Source organism: Petaurus breviceps, unplaced genomic scaffold (assembly GCF_028583685.1).
Source record: "Petaurus breviceps papuanus isolate PSGF00001 unplaced genomic scaffold, PetGlider_PUasm1.0 441, whole genome shotgun sequence".
Classification (NCBI taxonomy): domain Eukaryota; kingdom Metazoa; phylum Chordata; class Mammalia; order Diprotodontia; family Petauridae; genus Petaurus; species Petaurus breviceps.
Genome location: NW_027186335.1, coordinates 735,113 through 753,211, shown reverse-complemented (window position 1 = coordinate 753,211; position 18,099 = coordinate 735,113). Strand labels below are relative to the sequence as shown.

Here is an 18,099-nt window from a genome sequence, read left to right as displayed (position 1 = left end):
ATTTCCTCAAAATCACTACTGCGGAATTTCTCTGATAAATGTTTAAGCTCCTTTCAGATTTAAAATATTCTCCAAACTCATGTTCTTCAGAGAAATTTTTAGGTTTATTTCCAGTGTTTCTCCATTTGACTCTACTCTTTGGTAATTCCCCCCTTTTTCATATAAGTGCTTATTCTCAGTTCTTTACAAATCTGAAACAAGAAATTGAAAATATAATGTTCTGTATGCTGAAAAAAAACCCATTTATTACACTAGGAGTGTACTCACTGACACTCCTTTTAAGCACTATATATGGCTTTCCTTGTTCCCAGAACTAACATAAAATCTAGAAAGAAAGTGAAAAGTTCGGGGCGGCCAGGTAGCACAGCGAGTAAGAGCACCGGCTCCAATGTTGAGAAGACCTGGAGATCAAATCCCGGGCTCAGACACTTAGCACCCACCCAGAAACACCTGGCCGTGTAACCTTGAGCAAGTCACTTAACCCCAATTGCTTAGGGGCGGCCAGATGGCTCAACAAATAAGAGCACTGGCTCCAGTGTCGGGATGACCTGGGTCAAATCCGGGCTCAGATACTCAGTACCACACCCAGAAATAACTGGCTGTGTAACCTTGAGCAAGTTACTTAACCCCAACTGCTTAAAAAAAAAAAAAGTGAAAAGTTGGAAGGAGGAAGCAGGAGAAATTGAGTAGAGGTATAATCTAGATAAGGGGCATAATGAACACAAAGTGAACCAGCTTAGGAGGGTAGAACATTTGATCAGTGGAACCGATTAGGCAGGGGAGCTGGGAATGAGCAAGAAATTTTCAGGTATAAGCAGAGTGTATGGAAGAGAAGATCAGTTTTCAGTAAGTATGTGATAGATAATATGGTCAGAAGTGAAATGTCCTGAATAAGTAGATGAGAATATCTGATGGGGGAGTAATTAGAATGAGAGAGAAATAGAAAAGAATGCTTCATTAGAGAATGAGTTCCTAGGCACCAGAGGAATTAGCAAAGAAACAATGAAATTGGAGCTAACAAAGAAGAGGAGAAGAGGCAGCATAGTGAACCAGAAAAACAAAAAGACAAAGCCACAGCTTTACCAGTGGATGGCCAACGTTAGTTGACTTCCCCTTTAGAGTAGGCAAAAGCCTTATCACTTTCATCCCTGCCCACTGGAAATGGTTCCCAAACTGTTATGTTTCTGAATCCTCAACACTTTCATTTCACAACTCTTTCCTTTCCTCCTCCTACCACTGCCAGTCAGGGAATTTGTCACCTCTAATCTAGATTACAAACAACAACAAAACAGCAACATCTGAGATTTATAGAGCAGTTCAGGTTTTATAAGAAACTCCACAACAACCTGATAAGGTAGGCAGTATACATTCTATCATCCACATTTTCCCCTTTTTGTATAGTAACTAAAGGTAAGAGCAATTACAGGGTTTCCCCACAGTCACTTAGCTATTGTGTTTGAACCAAAATTCAAATCTAGGTTTTCTTTATTCCAAGTCAAGTGCTCTTTTCACTATCATGCTGCTGTTCATCTAGCTCCCAGGACCCAGACTAGTCCACGTTTCTAGAAATATCTTTATTTTTATTTATTTTTGGTGGGCAGTTGGGGTTAAGTGACTTGCCCAAGGTCACAAGTCTAGTTTTTATATTAAGTGTCTGAGGCCGCATTTGAACTCAGCTCCTCCTGACTCCAGGGCCAGTGCTCTATTCGCTGCACCACCTAGCCGCCCCTAGAAATATTTTTAGATACTAGACAGTTAATAAATGTTTAAATGAAAGTTAGTGTTTCTGCATATGGCTATGGACAGTCCACCTGAGGCAATGTTGATGATGTCTTACCAAGTCCTTCTTTTTCAAGGACTTCTCGAGCGAGCACAGAATGCCCTTGATCTTCTGGTTCTCTCTGCTTTTTCTCAAACCAAGTTCTTATGATTTATCTATCTATTGTCCTGAGGCACTTTCCACTGCAATATTAGATACAATTAGTGAACAAGCACTTATTTAGTGGTTACCATGTGCCAAGCATTGTGCTTACCACTGGGGAGACAAAGAAAGGCAAAGAAAGAAAAAAGAAAAAGAAAAAAACCAGAACTTGTTACTACTCTCAAAGACCTCACATTTTCATGGGGACAATATGAAAACAATTATGTACACAGACTATAATTACAGGGTAGAAGGAAGAATATCTAAAAAATCTGAGTAGTTATTGCAATAAGGATGAAGAGGATATCTACTAACAAATTTCTCTCCCTCACCTGTGCAGGAACCTCTCTGGGATTGATCTTTTTCCTTAGCTTCCTGCAGATCCAACAGCCAGGGCTCTTCCCCTTGCTCCAGCTAGGAGATCACATCAAGCTTAGAGGCTGGTAGAATACACAGGTTTGTAATAGAAATGGAAGCTGAAGCAGGCTCCAGGAAACAGACAGAAAGGGGAGCAAAAATGCCAAGAGTAGAAGCTTCAGAAGAGAACACTCCACCCAAGCAGAAGACCCTTAAAAAGGTGAGAATTCAAGCACATAAGGACAAGAAGATCATACAGTAGTGGAAAAAGCATTGTCTTAAAGTCAGAAGACCTAGATTCTAGTCCTGCTTCTGTTATCTTGGGCCAGTCATTACTCTCCAGCCTGAGCTTCCTAATTCATAAAATAGAGATAATACTTGACCTCCCTCAATGGGTTGTCATGAGAAAAGCGATCTGTAAATAGTAGTATTCCAAAGAAACCAGAGCTATTATTATTGCATGCCTCCTTCCTGGAAGGATAAGAAACTTCTATCCAGCCACACCTGGGTGATGCAGTGAATAGAACACTGGCCCTGGAGTCAGGAGGATCTGAGTTCAACTCCAGCCTCAGACACTTAACACAAAAACTAGCCACGTGACCTTGGGCAAGTCACTTACCCCCAATTGCTCTACCTTCCCCCTCCAAAAAAGCAAAAAAACAAACAAATTAAAAAAACAAAAACAAAAACCTTCTATCCCCAGGAAGTAAAATGGATAATTTTATTACATAAAATTAAAAAGGTTTCGCGCTAACAAAAACCAATGTTGCCGAAGGAGAAGGAAAACAGGAACCTGGGGGAAAATTTTTGCAGCAAGTTTTTCTGATACACGTCTCATTTCTCAAATGTATATAAAAAGTGCTCCAAATGAATAAAAAAAGAGTGGGGAATGCCCTACTAATAGATGGTCAAAGGATAGGAACAGTTTTCAAAAGAAGATACTACTTATATGTGGTCATGCTGAAAAAACCAGAGTTGAATAGAAAATTTGACATTCAGATACAAGAAGCATGAGAGGCATGAGAAGGCAAACAAGAAAAAGAAATCATAAGGAACTTATCAAAGTTGAACTATTAACATTCCTACATGGAAAAACAATAATTGTAACTTATGAAACTTTTCTCAGTAGGTGAAGGGATTAGAAATATATATATATATATGTATGTCTATATATGAGGGTATATGGGCATATGAATACATATATGAATGTGTGTATATATGTTTACAGGTATACATAGATAGATGGCACAGGACCAATTTAACAGGAAGGGATGATACTTAAAAGATGAAATTAAGAGGTGAGAGGAATATAATGAGAGGAGATGGGGAGAGACAGATTGGGGTAAACCGTCTCATACAATAGAGGGGAACAATAGGAAGGCAAAAGGGAATGGGTCAACTTTATTCCCACTGAATTTGGCTTGAGGAGGGAGTGAAATACACACTAAATAGGGTATCTCACCCTCCAGGAGAGTAAGGGGGAAGGATGACAGGGGGGATGATGGAAGGGAGGGCAGGCTGGGGGGAAGTTGGAAGCACCCACTTTTGAAAAGGGACGGGATCAAAGTAGAGAATAGAACAAGTGGGAGGTGGGATAGGAGGGAGGGAAATATAGTCAGTCCTTTACAATATATCTACTATGTTATTGTTTTGCATTAGCCACACATGTACAACCTATACTGAACTGCTTATCTTCCCAGTAAGGGTGGGTGACAAGGAAGGAAGGGAATGAATCTGGAATTCAAAGTTTTAAAATCAAATATTCAAATATATATATATACTATTATTAATACCATCTTACATGTAATAGGGAAATAAGATATACAGGCACTGAGGCATAGAGACTCACTGGAAAAGTCGAAAGGGGTATGGGAGAAAATATGGGAGAGAGCAGATTGGAGGAGGGGATATCCTGTGGGACTGCTATTTTGGGGCGGTGGGTAGGGGAAAAACGGGGAGAAAATTTGTAACTCAAAATCTGGAGGAAACAAATGATGTAAATCAGAAGTTAATAAAGCATTAAAAACAAAGAAGATACTTATATGAATACTTATATGAAAAATTCTCTAAATTAGTATTGAAAAGCAAATTACAACTCTAAGGTATCACCTCACATCTATCAGATTTGACTCATGTGACAGAAAAGGAAAATGACAAATTGTGGAGAGGATGTAGAAAAACAGAGACACTAATGCATTGTTAGTAGAGCTGTAAACTGGACAACCATTCTACAGAACAATTGGGAACTATGCTCAAAGGGCTATACAACTGTGCATACCCTTTGACCCCACAATACCACTTCTACTTCTGTATCCCAAAGAGATCAAAGAAAAAGGAAAAGGATCTATATGTACAAAAATATTTATAGCAGCTCATGGTGGCAAAGCATTGGAAATTGAGGAGATGCTCATCACCTGGGGTATGACTGAACCAGATGTGGCATATGATTGTGATGGAGTACTATTGTGCTATAAGAAATTATGAGAAGAATGGTTGCAGAAAAATCTAGGAAGACTTACATGCAAGACTGCATGTAAGACAAAAGGGAAGTGACCAGTACCAGAACACTGTACACAGTAACTGTGACATAGTAATGATGGTGAACTGAGAAAGACTTAGCTACTCTAATTAGTACAATGATCCAAGACAATTCCAAAAGACACACAAAAAAATACTATCTACATCAAGAAAGAGAACTAATGAACTATGTATGAATACAGTCTGAAGCCTATTTTTTCACTTCATGTTTCTTGCCTTTTTTGGTTAAATGGCTAAAACGAACATTGCAGAGCAAGGAGAAGAAACACAGGATTTAGAGCTGGGAATGACCTTAGAGATAGATCCATACAGTTCAACTTCTTCATTTTACAAATGACAAAATGAAGACTAAGAAGCTGGAAATCCTGTTCATGGGGAAGGAAATAGAATATATTTCTTTGTGCTGGAAACCTAGGAGGTGCTAGAAGGAGGGGAAAGGACAAAAGAGAATCCCTGCCCACATTTACAATGGGAACAGATGGCTGAGCAGAGGTTTCAACTCAGGTCTTATGACTCCACATGCAGCAAGCACTTTTCTGGGGAATAATTTCAGGAACTCAGGAAGGGCAACTCACCTGGGACTTGGCCATCAATGGGAGCAGAGAAGCCATCACCAGGTCTTTTAGGCTCCCTTAGTGTGAAGGGCAGGCACTGGGAACAGGTGGAGCTGAAGAATGAAGAAATGTAAGTGAGAACAGCTTTGGTCTGAAATTCATTTCTCACATGACTCTCTTCAACAGAAGACTCATGGGCCTCTATACATAGTTTCATGTTTAGTGACTAACTCTTCTTGTCATCAAGTCACCTGTACAACAGAGGCAATACAGAGGGTTATATATGAAGAAGTTATTCCCAAATGGAAGAAAGGAAGGAAGGAAGGGAAAAGGGGGTGAGGAAAGAAAGGAAGGAAAAAGGGCAGGAAGGAATAAGAGAAGGAAGGAAAGAAGAAAGGAATAAGCGAAGGAAGAATAGAAGGAATGAGGAAAGGAATGAAAGGGAAGAAGAAGAAAGGATGGATTTTTTTTTTGCACTTTTTGGAAAAAAAGTTTTTTGTGTGGGTGTTAAGTGTCTTAGGCTGGAACCGAACTCAGGTCCTCCTGACTTGGGGACCAGCTCTTTACTCACTGCGCCACCTAGCTGCCCTGAAAGGATGGATTTATTAAGCATCTATTATGTGCCAAACACTCTACAGATATTATCTCATTTAATCCTCACAACAACCCCAAGATGTAGGTTCTATTGTTATCCCCATGTTACAACTGGGGAAATTGAAGCAGGCAGTGGTTAAGTGACTTGCCTATGTAGCTAGTAAATGTCTGAAGCCATATTTGAATTCAGATCTTTCTGACTCTAGAAGGAAGTGGAGAAATCAAGAACAAGAACGATTCAATCCTATTATATTGAGCAAGCACAACCAAATTCTGAGGACAACATTGACTCTATACTCACATCTGAGACCACAAAAGGGAATATGAACTCAATTTTGAACAGCCAAAAATGAACCAAATTGAACAAATAGGAAAAAAATCTCACTGAAGTAAACAAATCCTTAAAAAGTAAAATTTGTGAATGTGGATGGGAGGATCAAAATCTAACTGGAGAATATACCTCCCTAAAAAAGAAGCTTCAGGGGGTAGCCAGGTGGCTCAGTGAGTAAGAGCACCGGCCCCAGTGTCGGGATGACCTGCGGATCGAATCAGGGCTCAGATACTTAGCACCACACCTAGCAATAACTGGCAGTGTAACCTTGAGCAAGTTACTTAACCCCGATTGCTTTAATAATAAAAAAAAAGAAGCTTCAAAAACTAACTGAGGAAAATAATTAACTAAAAATTAGAATCAGTCAAATAGAAGCTAAGGACTTGATGCCTCAAGAATCAAACAAAACATGAAGATTGAAAAATTAGAAGAAAGTAGCAGCTAGGTGGTGCAGTGAGTAGGAGCACCAGCCCCAGAGTCGGGAGCACCCGGGATTGGTTCTGGCCTCGGATACTTAACACCCCCCACACACACCCCCCCCCCACAAAAATGACCGTGTAACCTTGGGCAAGTTACTTAACCCCAATTGCTTAAAAAGAAGAAGAAAGTAAAATAGTTGATTGGAAAATCAACTGATCTAGAGAACAGATCCAGGAAAGATAAACTAAGAATTATTGGTCTACCAGAAAGCCATGATGAAAATAACAGCCTGGACAACATCCTCCAAGAGATCTTCAAAGAAAACTGCCCTGAGGTCCTAGAATCAGAAGGTAAAATAGTTATTGAAAGATTTCACCAGATTCCTCCTGAAAGAGATGCCAAATTGAAAACCCCAAGAAATATAGTAGCCAAATTCCAGAATTATAAGGTCAAGGAGAAAATACTGCAAGCATCCAGAAAGAAACTATTCAAATATCATGGAACTACAGTCTGGATCACAAAGGACATAGCAGCTTCTACATTCTTTAAAAGATCGGAGGGATTGGAAGATGATATTTCACGAGGCAAAAGAGCTTGGGCTACAACCAAGGATCAACTACCCAGCAAAACTGAGCATAATCTTTCAGGCTTGGAGATGGTCATTCAATGAAATAAGGGACTTCCAAACTTTACTGATGAAAAAGCCAGAGCTCAGTGGAAAATCTGATCTCCAAATGCAAGACTAAAGAGAGACATAAGAAGGTAAACAAGGAAAACACACACACACACACACACACACACACACACACACACACACACAACTTGTGATTCCTTAAGAGCAAACTGTTTACATCCTTATATGGGAAGCTGACACCTGTCAAGATTGAGATTTATATAATTATCGCAAAATTTAAAAGGGATATCCATAGAGGGTGTGGTTATAAATGAACTAATCTGATGATATAAAAACCTTATTAAAGAGTATAAAGGGACTGTAATGGGAGAAAAGGAAAGGAGGAGGCAGAAAAGGGTAAATTATGCCACAAAAAGAGACATAAAAACATACTATAGAAAAAAGGGAAAGAAGGTAGGAGGATTAACATCATATGAACTTTATTCTCATTGCTTCTGCTTCCAGGAAGGATCAACATAATCAGTTAAGTTTAGGATTCTAACTTGAAAAGACACAAAACATTATAGTAGAGGGAAAGGAGGGAGGGAGAGGAGCACTGCATAAAATTTACTCTCTTCAGTTTGATTTCAAGGAGAGAATGACATACTCTGTTAAGGATAAAAAAATCTACTGTTTCCTATAGGCAATTGGAGGGGTAAGGCAGAAAAAAGTAGGAGGGGGGGATGATTAAAATGGATGGAAATAGTAGTGAGAGGGAAGGGCAGGTAAAAGAAGAGAGGTGCACAGGGAGGAAATACTGAGGGAGGCAGTGCTCAAAAGGAAAACTCTTAAGGAGGGGAAGGGAAAAGGAAAAAATAAAACAGAGGAAGGAATAGGATGGAGGGAGAGGCACAGACAGTAATCATAAATGTGAATGTGAATGTGATGAACTCTCCATAACAGAATGAATTAAAAACTATTATCCTACAATATGCAGTCTACAAGAAACACATTTGAAGGGGTGGCTAGGTGGTGCAGTGAATAGAGCACCAGCCCTGGAGTCTGGAGAACCCGAGTTCAAATCTAGCCTCAGACAATTAACAATTACTAGCCATGTGACCTTGGACAAGTCACTTAACCCCAATTGCCCTGAATCCCCCACTCCAAAAAAAAATTAAAAAAAAGGAACACGTTTGAAACAAGGGTTTACACAGAGGGTAAAGGTAAAAGGCTGGAGTAGAACATATTATGCTTCAGCTAAAGTAAAAAAATCAGGGGTAGCAATCCTTATCTGAAATAAAGCAAAAGCAAAAACAGATCTAATTAAAAGAGATAAGGAAGGAAACCATATCCTGTTAAAAAGCACCATCATGAATGAAGCAATATCATTACTTAATATATATGCACCAAGTGGTAAAGCATCCAAATTCCTAGAGGAGAAGTTAAGGGAATTAGAGGAAGAAACAGATAGCAAAACTTTACTAGTGTGGGTCCTCAATTTCCCCCTATCTGAACTTGATAAATCTAACCTCAAAATAAACAAGAAAGAAATTAAGGAGGCAAACAGAATTTTAGAGAGGGTTGATAAGACAGACCTCTGGAGAATGGAGATCAAAAGGAATACATCTTTTCAGTGGTACATGGCACATATACAAAAACTGACCATTTATTAGGGCATAAAAACCTCACAATTCAGTGGAGAAAGACATAAGGGCAGCTAGGTGGTGCAGTGAATAGAGCACTGGCCCTGGAATCAGGAGGACCTGAGTTCAAATCTGGCCTCAGACACTTAATACAAAAACTAGTCATGTGACCTAGGGCAAGTCACTTAACCCCAACTGCCCTCCAAAAAGCAAAAAAAAAAGGCAGAAATATTGAGCGCATTCTTCTCAGATCACGATGCAATAAAAATTATATGCAATAAAGAGCCATGGAAAAATAGACTAAAAATTAATTGGAAACCAAATAATCCTAAAGAATAAGTGGATCAAACAAGAAATTACAGAAACAATAAGGAACTTCATTCAAGAGAATGACAATGAGACAACATACTAAAATTTGTGGGATGCAGCAAAAGCAGTTCTTAGGGGAAGTTTTATAGTCCTGAATGCATACATGAATAAAATAGAGAAAAGGAAACTCAACAAATTGGGCATGCAACTGAAAAAGCTAGAAAAAGAACAAACTGAAAATCCCCAATTAAATACTAAATTAGAAATAATGAAAACCAACGGAGAGATTAATAAAACTGAAATGAAGAAAACTATTGAATTAATAAATAAAATTAAGAGCTGGTTTTATGAAAAAAACCACAACAATAAAATTGATAAACAGTCAATATGATAAAAAAAAAAAAAGAAAACAAAATTACAAGTATCAAAAAAGAAAAGGGTGAATCTACCTCCAATGAAGAGGAAATTAAAACAATAATTAGGAATTAATTTGCCCAATTATATGCACATAAATTTGACAATCTTAGTGAAATAGATGAATATTTACAAAAATATAAGTTGCCCAGATTAACTGAAGAGGAAGTAAATTACTTAAATAACCCCATCTCAGAAAAAGAAATTGAACAAGCCATCGATGAACTCCCTAGGAAAAAAATCTCCAGGGCTAGATGGATTTACTAGCAAATTCTATCAAACATTAAAAAAAAATTGATTCCAATACTTCACAAACTATTTGGGAGAAATGGAAAAGGAGTTCTACCAAATTCTTTTTATGACATAAATATGGTATTGATACCTCAATTGGGAAGAGACAAAATGGAGAAACAAAATTATAGACCAATTTCCCTCATGAATATAGATGAAAACATTTTAAATAAAATATTATCAAAAAGACTACAGCAACTTATCATGAGAATAATACACTTTGATAAGGTAGGATTTATTACAGGAATGCAAGGAAGGTTCAATATTAGGAAAAGTATAAGTATAATTGATCACATCAACAACAAAACTAGCAGAACCATATGATTATCTCAATAGATGAAGAAAAGGCTTTTGACAAAATACAACACCCAGTCCTATTAGTATAGGAATAAAAGGAATCTTTCTTAAAATAATAAGCAGAATCTATCTAAAACCATCAGCAAGTATTATATGTAATGGGGAAAAGCTAGAAACATTTCCAATAAGATGAGGATGAAGCAAGAATGTCCACTATCACCCCTGTTATTCAATTTGGTACTAGAAATGTTAGCAGTAGCAATAACAAAAGAAAAAGAAATTGAAGGAATCAAATTAGGCAGAGAAGAGACTAAGCTGTCACTCTTTGCAGATAATATGATGATATACTTAGAGAATCCTTGAGAATCAAGTAAAAAAACTACTTGAGATAATAAATAAATTTGCAAAGTTGCAGGATATAAAATAAACCCACATAAATCCTCAGCATTCCAATATATTTCCAATGAAGTCCAACAGCAAGAAATAGGAAGAGAAATTCCATTTAAAGTTACTCTAGATATTTAAAATATTTGGGAATCTACCTGCCAAAACAAACCTAAGACCTATATGAACACAATTACAAAACACTTTTCACACAAATAAAGAAAGTCAGGTCTAACTAATTGGAGAAACGTCAGTTGCTCACGACTAGGTCAAGCTGATATAATAAAAATGACACTTTTACCTAAATTAAATTATTTATTTAGTGTCATAACAATCAATACACCAAAAAATTACTTTATAGAGCTAGAAAAAATAGTAACAAAATTCATTTTCAAGAACAAAAGATCCAGAATATCAAGGGAATTAATGAAAAGAAATGCTAGGGAAGGTGGCCTAACCATACCAGATCTTAATCTGTATTATAAAGCAGCAGTTATCAAAACTACTTGGTAGTGACCAAGGAACAGAGTAGTAGATTAATAGAATAGATTGGGTACAGGAGAATCAGCAGTCAATGACTATAAATAATCTACTGTTTGACAAACCCAAAGATCCCAGTTTTTGGGATAAGAGCTCACTATTTGACAAAAACTGCTGGGAAAACTGGAATATATTATGGCAGAATCTGGGTATGGACCAATATCTAACACTGTATACCAAAATCAAGTTGAAATGGGTACACGATCAAGGTATAAAGGATGATACTGTAAGCAGTCTGGGAGAATAAAGAATAGTTTACCTGTCAGACCTATGGAGAAGGGAAGATTTTATGACCAAATGAGGGTTAAAGAGTATTATAAAATGCAAAATGAATAATTTTGATTACATTAAATTGAAAAGTTTCTGTACAAGAGGGAAGTGGGAAATTGGGAAAGAATTTTTACAACCTATGTCTCTGATAAAGGACTCATTTCTAAAATATGCAGAAAATTGAGTCAAATCCATAAGTCATTCCCCAATTGATAAATGGTCAAAGGATATGAACAGGCAGTTTTCAGAGGAAGAAATTAAAGATATCTATAAGCATATGAAAAAATGCTCTAAATCACTACTGATGAGAGAAATGCAAATCAAAACAGCTCTGAGGTACCATATCTCACCAGTCAGATTGGATAAGATGACAAAACAGGAAAATGACAAATGCTACAGAGGATGTGGAAAAATTGGAACACTAATGCATTGCTGGTGGAGTTGTGAATTAATCCAACCATTCTGGAGAGCAATCTGGAATTATGCCCAAAGGGCTATAAATAATTTCATACCCTTTGACCCAGCAATACAACTTCTAGGGTTGTATCCCAAAGAGATCATAGAAGTGGGAAGAAAATCCATAAACTGGGAAAGAATTTTTAAAACTAATGTCTCTGATAAAGGCCTCATTTCTAAAATATACAGAGAATTGAGGCAAATGTATAAGAATACAAGTTATTCCCCAATTGATAAATGGTCAAAGGATATGAACAGCACTTTTCAGAAGATGAAATTAAAGATATCTATAAGCATATGAAAAATGCTCTAAATCACGATTAGAGAAAAAACTGGAAAATGATAAATGCTGGAGAAGATGTGGAAAAACTGGAACACTAATGCTTTGTTGGTGGAGTTGTGAACTGATCCAACCATTCTGGAGAGCAATATGGAACTATGCCCAAAGGGCTATAAATAAGTGCATACCCTTTGACCCAGCAATAACACTTCTAGGGTTGTATCCCAAAGAGATAACAGAATTGGAAGGAGGACCCATTATATACAAAAATATTTATGACAGCTCTTTTTCTGGCAGCAAAGAATGGGAAATCAAGCGGATGCCTATCAATTGGGGAATGGCTGAACAAGTTGTGGTATATGAATGTAATGGAATGCTATTTTGCTATAAGAAATGGGGAGCAGACAGACTTCAGAATAACCTGGAGGGACTCATATAACCTGATGCTGAGTGAGAAGTACAGAACCAGGAGAAATTTGTACACAATTACAAACATAACGTATGTGTGATGACTAACTTTGATAGACTTGGCTCCTCTCAGCAATATAAGGTTGTAAGACAACTCAGAAAGACTCATAATGGAAAAAGATATCCACACACAGAGAAAGAGCTACAGTATTTGAATGCAGATTGAAGCAAACTACTTGCTCTCTTTCTTTTTCTTGTTTTGTTGTAATTCCTCTTTCCCATTGTTCATTCCCTAGGTTATAATCCTTTACAACCTGACTGTTGTTGTTGTTTTTTAAAGCAATTGGGGTTAAGTAACTTGCTCAAGGTTACCTGGCCAGGTGTTTCTGGGTGGGTGCTAAGTGTCTGAGCCCGGAGTTGATCCCCAGGTCATCCCGACTCTGGGGCCAATGCTCTTACTCATTGTGCTACCTGGCCAGCCCCTGACTAATGTTTAATGTGATGGTATTTGTAGATCCTATATTTGACTGCATGCCAACATGGGGGAGGGGGAAGGAGAGGAAAGGGGAGAAAATTTAAAACTTAAGGGATTGTGGAACTGAATGTTGGAAACTAAAAGTAAATAAACAAATTAATAAAAAAAAAGACTGAAAGACAACAGATAAAAAAATAGAACAGACATGCCAGCACTACTACAGCAATAAAATATCATTATCAATAACATTATCAACTGCCATAGGTAGACTCTAGCATCTGTATAATGGGATAATGGTATATCCTATAGGTTTCAAAGAGGTATTGTGAGAAAAAAATGAGATAACACATATATCAACAAGCAATGTCATAAGACTTTGCTAGACTATGAAAACAGCAGGGGTCAGCTTATCTGTAAAGGACCCCAGCTGCACAAGAATTTTTATCATCCTACCACAGATTGGCTAGCACCTTTTTGTGCTCCAAGGACACAAAGGTAATCCATCATGGGGTGAAACAATAATTCATATCAGCTGGGGTGGGGTTAGGGGGTCCTCTTTTGACACATTCAGGGCCTTCTGCATGCTCTGGGTCCAGTGTTTCTGAAAAAATATGGTAATTCAAAAAGACAAGTTCAGGGCACCCTTTAACATTTGCAAAGCTCTTTTCAAACTCTAAAGCACTACATAAATGCTAGCTAGCTATTAGATATCTGACATGTGAGCTGTAATTTACATGTTATTTCCCGCGTTCACATTCAAGCTCCTAGAGGGCAGGGACTGTTTTTGCTTGTCCTGCTATCCTCAGAACTTAATACAATGTCTGGCACTGACCGAAGGTGATCTGATTACAAGTCCATTTCATACCTTCTGACTTACTGAATTCTACTTATTATTGCATTAGATAAGAAATATTGAATTACTTAAAATGTGCTTCAGCCCTATTTCTTCTGTTAAAGGTTTGTTGTGTTGCAGCTGACATTTGGTGTGGGCCTGTGCCTATGCCACCCATGCCAAATGTATTTTCTAATTGAGAAGCTTCCATTTTATCTAATAAATGTGGGCATAAAGTAATAGTTTGCAACTACTGTATTATTGATAATGATATGCTAATATTATTAATAAATGAACACTTGAAATAGTGTCAGTGACAGCTGAAAGATTATGAGAAAAGGGAAGACTGTACAACTGGTCATATGTCTCAACTTCCAAAACTGGAAAGAAAACAGTCTACACACTATATTTCAGCAACTTTGATTTGAATTCCTTGGAAATATTTAGAATGGGTTATTAAAGAGATAGCTAAATGTTAAAGAGGTATCTCTTTATCTCTTTAATAATAGATTAAAGAGACATCTTGAAAAGGAAGCAGCAATTTAAACTAGTACATCAGGAGAATTCTATACCTATTAATGTGCCTAATGAGTTCAGCAAGACATGTAAAATTCTTTTCTTTTTGGTGGGGGGAGGGTAGGGCAATTGGGGTTAAGTGACTTGCCTAAGGTCACATGGCTAGTTGGGGGGGGGGGCTGTTAAATGTCTCAGGCTAGATTTGAACTCAGGTCCTTCTGACTCCAGGGCCAGTGCTCTATTCACTGCGCCACTTAGCCACCCCAAGACATCTAAAATTCTTAATCTTTACACTATTTTTAGTTTTAAATTATTAAAGTATCTCTTTTCATAAAGTATCTCTAAAAGATAACATTTAAGGTTCCTCTCATAGAAAAGGAGGAAAGATATAGCCTAGGCAATAATACAATTAGATTGATTGAGAACTAGTGAAACTGCCATACTCTGAATTCTTATTGATGGCTCCATCATCACTTTGGCAAGAGGTCACCAATAGTGTCCAAAGGATCTGTGCATGACCCTGTATTGTTTAACAATTTTATTAGTAACCTGGAATAAGCCAAAGATGGCATATTCATAATATTTGTAGTTGACACAGATCTAGAAGGGATAAATAAAACACAATGGATGTCAGGATTCAAAAAGGACTTGGCAGGATAGAGCAGGATTGAGGAACCTGTGGCCTCCAGGCTACATGTGGCCCTCTAGGTCCTCAAGTGCAGCCCTTTGACTGAACCCAAACTTCCAAGTTCCCCACCTGTGGGCTACAGTATAGGGCTGACTTGAAAAAGATAAAATTCAGTGGAGAAAATGTTAAGTCTTACACTGAGGATCAAAAAAATCAATTTCTCAAATACAAACACAAAATGAGAATTGCTAAATTGACCATTAATAGACACCACATATAAGCTGCTTAAGGGCCTGGACTATTACATTTGCACTGTAGTATTATCTTAAGTTTAGCTTAATAAAATGTTCCTTGAATTGAATATGATTACCACTGCACTGGTCTCTGCACAGAGTGAAGCCCATGGGGGGCACAGCAGAAGCTATGAGCATCTAAGAGCCAGTGAGGCAGCAATGGATGGCCTAAGTGGCTGGTGGAAGGATTTTCTAACATTCATTTGCCCCAGGGCACCTGTCAGGACATAAAGAGTTAAAGAAGGTTGGCATTTATGTCTGCTTTAAATTTGCAAAGCCCTCTGCATAAATGATCTCATTTGAGCCTCACAACCCTGTGAGGGAGGCATTAAAGGGATCGTTATCCCATTTTACACAGGAACAAACTTTTCGACTTGCTAGGGTCACGTTGCTAGCAAATGTCTGGGGCAGGATTTGAACCCACCTTTGCCTGCCTCCAAGTCCACTGCAGCCAGCCGCGGGGCCCCCACCAGTGACAGCCCCAGGGTTTCCCCCCTTTCACACACACTCGCCCCCCATCTGGTTGCTTCATTTATCTTAGGCCCCAGACTGACCCACCTAGTCACACCCTCCCCTTTTTACAGAGGGGGAATCTGAGGTCTAGAGGGAAGGAGGGGCTTGTCCAGGGTCACACTGGGACCAAGTGGCAGGGTCGAGACCCAGAGATCAGCGCCTCCCAGGCTAGGGCTCTTCTCACTGCCCACCCCCCCAAGAACACCCGGCCCTCACACCGACCCCGGCCCGGACTCACCCTCGGCTCGGCTCGGGGCGCGCGGCGTACCCGGCCTGCGGAAGGGAAAAATCCGTTTGTAACCACAGTTACAGGCGGAAGAACAAGACAGAAACGAACTGAATCAGAGCCGGAAGCGGCTCCCGAGTCTGACCCTTCTAGGATGCCTGGAGGACTTCAGCATCTCCATGGCCCTCCCCAATTCTCTTCTGGAAAGCCTAGGAGCTGGCCAGAGCCCAGGGCAGGGACGCCAGGGAGGGAGTCCTCCCTAGATCTCTCCCTCACTGTCTGCTCCCGGGATCCTCACGTCACTGCCTTCCTCCTGGCAACCCGACCCGGACATTTAGTCTGAGGGGGAGCCTTACCACGAGGGTTCACAAAGCTGTAAGACGATGGAGTTCACGCGCATTTTCTCCCCCTCACTCCTTCCAAAGGTTAACAACTGCCCATCAAAAGGAGATCAGCCAATCCTTGCCCCCACTGAACGTCAGCATCACAGACTCAGCACAGGAAAGCTCCTCAGAGGCCATCTAGTCCAACCTGTGCTTGGACCTGAATGCCCTCTGCAATATGCCCTAGGAATGGCCATCTGGCTTTGAAGACCCCCTGCTACCTCCAGAGTCAGCTCATTCCGCTTTGGGAAAGCTAATTGTTGGGACGTTTTCCCTAATACCGAACATATTTTTCTCTCTGCAGTTACACACACACACACACACACACACACACAGCCATGTGACCTTGGGCAAGTCACTTAACCCCAATTGCCCTACTACCTCCCCCCCCACCCCCAAAAAAGCTAAATAAATAAATAAAGGCATCTTGAAGAAGGGTAAGATTTTAGCTGACACTTGAAGTAAGTCAGGGAAGACAAGAGGACAAGATCAACTAGGGAAAACAAGGGCCAAAACTCAAAAGCACAGTATGGAGGGAAGGACCCTGGCCCTGGCACAAGGTCTAGATTAAGGTATTAAAGCTAGAAGGATAAGAATCCAAAAAAGAAAGCTACCACAATAAACAATGATTGCAAATCTAGAGATTGTAGAAAAGACAAGCATAATTCTGTAACTGCAAGTGAAGACTTGAAAAAAATGGATTTTCTACAAGAATTACATGAATATCTAGAAGAAATGAAAATAAAGAATAACATAAAAGCTCTAGGGGAAAGAATTGGTATAATGAATAAAAGAAATCTCACTTTAGTAATAGATTCCATGAAAATTAAAACAAACCAAACAGTATTGAGTGACTTCACTGAACAAGAAATAGTAGAAATAAAGTAAAATAATAGAGAAACTGGAAGAAAATGCAAAAACGATGATTTTTTGGAAAAAGTGAGTACATTATAAAGAAATCGTATTTTGAAGACGGGTTGAGTCGAGTATTTTTGTAGACAGTCGGGAAAGAACCAGGTGGAAGAAGAGAGTGAAGGGTCATGAGAACGGATCACTACAGAGGCCAGAACTTGGAGGAGGCTGGGATCTAGGGAAAGGCGCAGGGACAAACTTGTGTCCAAAGAAGTGGGCTCCAGGGCAGTGCCTGAGTTCGAATTCCGTTTCTACTACATACAGCCGCTGGGGTCTTCCTACGACCTTAGCCCCCAGCACCACGGGGACCCTCCCCGAATCTCTGAGTCTTAGCTTACCTCCAGGGCAGAGAGGGCAGTAAGCAACCTTGGCCCTCCTGACCAGGACCACCAGCAACTCGAACAACCCTAGACTCCAGCCCTCAGATTGACCAAGGCAAGTAACCAGGTTCAGCTGAACCCAGGAAGCCGGAAGTGGCACCTCCCTGGCCCGCCCTTGTCCCCCCACCCTCTCCACTCTAGGGCAGACCTCGAAGCCTCTAGGCAGCGGGAGGTCTTCAGTCTCGATCGTCTGCACCACCTGACACTCCCCAGAGGCACCACTTGGACCCTGCTTTGGGATCACTGGGGACAGACCACCTTAGAGGGGGCAGTGTGGTGACAAGAAAACAGCTGTTGGGGAATAGCCTGAGAAAGGCTGAG

The 18,099-nt window shown here is 39.4% G+C and overlaps 1 long non-coding RNA gene across 3 annotated transcripts; it reads right to left on the bottom strand.

Annotated features, from left to right (window-relative positions):
• Window positions 1-153: 153 nt before the first annotated feature.
• LOC138171442 (uncharacterized) lies at window positions 154-17,879 on the bottom strand. Of its 3 annotated transcripts, XR_011170885.1 has the most exons (4): window positions 17,737-17,879; window positions 16,116-16,150; window positions 5,392-5,483; window positions 154-191 (listed from the first exon to the last, which is right to left on the bottom strand). It is a non-coding gene; the product is annotated as an uncharacterized lncRNA (long non-coding RNA). The 3 variants fall into 3 exon arrangements; XR_011170884.1 differs by lacking the exon at window positions 16,116-16,150; XR_011170883.1 differs by lacking the exon at window positions 17,737-17,879 and having other exon boundaries at window positions 16,116-16,424.
• Window positions 17,880-18,099: the final 220 nt, after the last annotated feature.